This window comes from Mandrillus leucophaeus, unplaced genomic scaffold (assembly GCF_000951045.1).
Source record: "Mandrillus leucophaeus isolate KB7577 unplaced genomic scaffold, Mleu.le_1.0 Scaffold298, whole genome shotgun sequence".
Taxonomy (NCBI): domain Eukaryota; kingdom Metazoa; phylum Chordata; class Mammalia; order Primates; family Cercopithecidae; genus Mandrillus; species Mandrillus leucophaeus.
The window spans coordinates 3,945,911-3,950,680 of NW_012103120.1; positions in this window are offsets into that span (position 1 = coordinate 3,945,911).

The window sequence follows — 4,770 nt, forward strand, 5'->3', positions numbered from 1 at the left end:
AAAAAAAAAAAAGTCCTCTGATTTGTGAAAGCAGATGTCATTGCTGAACCTTGCAAAAGCTGTTTCTGTGGGCTTGATGGGAATAGAAACCAGATTGGAGTGCAGGAAGTGAGTAAAGGTGAGAAAAGGTGAGAATAATTCCCTAGCTGATTTCTGGGCTCGCCAAAAGTTAATGGGACTGGTTTTGTTTGTTGTTTAATTTCTCTTTAAAGTGTGTTGCTTTCCTTTTCCCTTGATGTCTCAGTAACAGTACTTCTATTCTTATTAGCTACTTGTATTAGTCCATTTTCACGCTGCTGATAAAGACATACCTAAGACTAGGAAGTAAAAGAGATTTAATTGGACTTACAGTTCCACTTATCTGGGGAGGTCTCAGAATCATGACAGGAGATGAAAGGCACCTCTTACATGACGGTGGCAAGATAAAATGAGGCAGAAGCAAAAGTGGAAACCCCTGATAAACTCATCAGATTTCATGAGACTCATTCACTATCACGAGAGGAACATGGGAAATACCCACTCTCATGATTCAATTACCTCCTCTGGGTCTCTCCTACAACACGTAGGAATTCTGGGAGATATAATTCAAGCTGAGATTTGGGTGGGGACGTAACCAAACCATATCACCACCATTAGTCTTAGCTATTAACTTTCAAAGAAAATAAAGGAGAAAAAGAACTAGAAAAGAATGTTCAAACAAATAAACAAACAACAACAGAAACAACTTCCCCAAGAGACTGGACAAGAGTTATAAGAAGAAGGGTAATAATTCTTATACCCTTCACAAAGAGGATTCACAAAGATACGTCTACACATAGTAATGATAAAAAAATAACAGGGCACCATATTAGGGAACTATTGGGGCACTCCTACTCTGTGCAAGGCATTTGGTAAAGGACATTAAATATGATAACTCATTCAATCCCTTCAACAGCTCTAGGAAATGGTTATTACAATCACTATTCTGTAGATTGAAGAAACTGGGACTTGGAGTGACAGAGGCTGAGTTGAATTGGCCAAGGTCATCTAGACAAATCATGGTGAAGCTGATGTTTGAATCTTTGGTCTCTATTGCTAAGTGAATATGAGCTTGGCAAGTTGGAGCAAGTGAGTTCAGAGTAGTGGAAGACACAGAAAAAGCAGGTGACATGAGATGGGCCAAATCTCACTGAGGTGGCATGAATGGTGTTATGGGAGAGATGAGCAAATGTCTGGTTGGAGAACGAACTACCCAGTCCCTCTTTCTGCAGATACCCCCAGCCTTTACTAGTGATGCTCTTAGAGACCCCAACCCTTAAGGTTTTTTTGTGTGGGGGGAGTGGTGATGGAAATATTCACACCTCCCTGAGAGACCAACCACACTCAGTCTCCTTTGTATATTGACTGTGTGGGAAGTAAGGAAGAGCTTGTTGGAAGGTCTGGTTCTGAACTGGTATCTCTGAGTAAGCCCCATTGAGAGGTAGCTCCCTGCCATTGCCAAGTAACTTCTAGATGAACACAGAAGGGGAAAGGAGGATGCTTAGTATATAGGTCAACTTAGTCTTAGTCCCAGTTGTTGAATAATTCTCACTTGACAATATGTCACAAAAGTATTTTTCTCTTTTGGTACAATGCCTGGCATTCAATAAGTAGTGGTTATCATGATGTTTATTATTATAACCTCACAACTGACAAGAGGGTACCATTCTAAGGATATAATTATTGAGTGAGTGAGGAAGGAAGTAGTTCAGCTCTTCTGTTGTATGAACAACTTGGCCGTACCTGAGGGATTGTTTCTAGCTTCTCTGGCACTGCATTTTAAGAGGGGTAAGCTTATGTTCAGATTAAGGTTAAAAAAATTGAAGTCTTATATGAAAAATGGTGGGGGAAATTAGGGATAAGTCACTTGGTAAAGGGATGATGAAGGGGGCATGGTAGCCATTGTCAAACCTTTGAAGGAATACCCTGTGAAAAAGGAAGAAATAGGACTAATGGGCAGAAACTTCAGGAAGATACATTTTACCTCAATATAAGTAAGTGATTCCTCACAAAGCCTTCTGAAGTTGTAACAGGCTGCCTGAAGGAGCCCCTGTCCCCCACACCCCCTTTCAGAGCTCCTCAGCCTTGGAGGTGTTGAAGTTGGATGAGCACTTGATAAGGGATAAATGGTAGCTGAGTGATAGATATGTAAGTTGCAGAGAGTATTTAAGCATACGGATGATGCCTCATAAAATAGGCACTCAAAATAGGTCTATTAAATAGATGCATAAATTAGTGGAGCTGGAAACAATATCCAAGGAGACCCTTATAAGCCTCCAATTGTTGGAAAATCAAAGTCATGTTTTAGTGAGAGGGAGGAAGGATGGTTTTTGATCCAAATTGGCAAGGGGGCAGGCCAGGGTAGGGACACTGGGCTTGGGATGGGGAAGCATGGTGACCAGGGGAGTGTGAGGTGTGAGGATGGGCACGGAAGACAGCCCCTACAGACAAACTGTCAGCCTCTGTTTTATCTTGAATCACCCCAAGCTCTTGGTAGTGTAATTACTGTAAGAACGTCAGGGAAATACTCGCATCTTAATCTCCAAAGAAAATTACTATCAAAGGATGGGAGACAGAAAACCTCAGGTAAACAGCCACTTGGGGACAGTCAAACATGCATTCTGGCAAGTGACATTCATATTAAAGAAAACTAAATTTTGTTATTTCTGATATTTGGGAGGATTTTGTTGTCTAGGTTTTAATGAAGAAGCAGGGAATCAAAGTGTGTCCTTAATGTCAGCAGTCCCACCTATGATCCTTAGTTCAGTATGTCCTTCAACTTTTCCCTCCAGCTCCCTTTCAAACTATTTCAGGGCTCCAGGGGAGTTTATAAATTCTGATATTGTTGATTAAGAGTAGTGTTATAAAAGTCTTCTTCATAAAAATGTGATGGCTACTGGATGAATAATTGTTCTGAATTGTCAAAATATGTCAGCACAACTTGCTATAATATGTTTTGGGCTGCAAAGCTGGTGGGTCAACTCTCACCACATGGATGGGTTCCCTTTTCTTCCCATGGATCTTGTTCGACATTAAATTGTCATGGTGACAGAATATCAGCATTGCCAAATGTATTGTTCATGGCTGGGAAAAAAAAAAAAAAACATAAACTACATGGCAATAAAGCAAACCATGGAAACAGTATACCGCCACATGTTCAGAGCTAACATTCAAATATAGCAAATCAGTCTACTTGCAGAATATAAATTATTTCAGAGTTGGCTATAACAAATGAAGAATTATTAGTAGCTACTTTTTTAAAATTCAAGATTAAAAACAAAGAGATAAAAAAATTAAGCAAGAAGTCCTTTGTATTTTATCATTCTAAGAAGGAAAGAACAGCTCCCAAAGTGGTGTGAAGATGAAACTAAATAGAAATAATTAGGTTTTCTTTATCAGAGTTTGCCCTGGGAGCTAAGGGAAATCCCCATGAGTTTGAGTCCAGTTGCCCAATTCTCATGCACTCTCCTGAAGTGGGAGTCAGCTGACAGGGAGGCTTTACTGGCTCTCCTTTGTCCCTCATTCCAGATGTTGCTAGGAGTTATTCCCAACTACAGTTGCTTAATCAGAGAACAAAGATCATAGAAGCTGAAAAGACCCTGTAAGATCACATAGTCCAACTTCTTCATCTTATGGTGCTCAGAAAGATGCAGGAAAATGAAATCAGTATCTTGAAGAGAGAGCTGTACCCCCTTGTTTACTGCAACATTTTTCACAACAGCCAAGATATGGAAACAACCTAAATGTACATCAGTGGACAAATAGATAAAGAAATTTTGGCATATGTATATATGATGGAATACTATTCAGCCTTTAAAAAGAAGGAAATACTGTCATTTGTGACAATGTAGATGAACCTGGCAGACTCATGTTACATGAAATAAGTCAGGGACAGAATGACACATACTACATGATTTCACTTATATGTGGCATATAAAAAAACATCAAATTCATAGAAACAGAGTAGAAGGGAAGTTGTCAGGGGCTGAGGGGTGGGGAAAATGAAGACCTGTTGATCAAAGAGCACAAACTTTCAGTTGCACCATGTACAAATTCTGGGAATCTAATGTACAGCATGGGTGGTGATGGATGTGCTCATTAATTGACTGTAACAATTATTACACAATGTGTACATAAATCATTATGTATACCTTTAATATATACAGTCTTTGTTTATTAAATATTTTTAAATAAATAAAAATCAAAAATAAAGATTCAGGGGTTATCCCTGCCCACACAGGAAGCTGGTGGCATCAACACAGGTAACAACTAACCCTTGCTAGGGTCATATTCTTAGTACTTTAAATACCTTAGGTAATTTAATCACCCCAAAAACCTGAAGAAGTAGATCTTAATATCTCTTCATGTTACAGATAAGGAGAGTTTGAATTACTTGCTCCAGGGGAAAGCCAGGAAGTGCCTGAGCAAAGACTCAAACCCAAGCAGTCTGTGATGGAGAAAGTCATGGGTTTTTCAAACAAGATAAATTTATGTTGCAATTCATGGCTAGAAAAAAAGCATAAACTGGCCGGGAGCGGTGGCTCATACCTATAATCCCAGCACTTTGGGAGGCCGAGGCGGGCAGATCAAGAGGTCAGGAGACCATTCTCACTAACACGGTGAAACCCCGTCTCTACTAAAAATGCGAAAAATTAGCCGGGCGAGGTGGCGGGCGCTTGTAGTCCCAGCTACTCAGGAGGCTGAAGCAGGAGAATGGCGTGAACCTGGGAGGCGGAGCTTGCAGTGAACCGA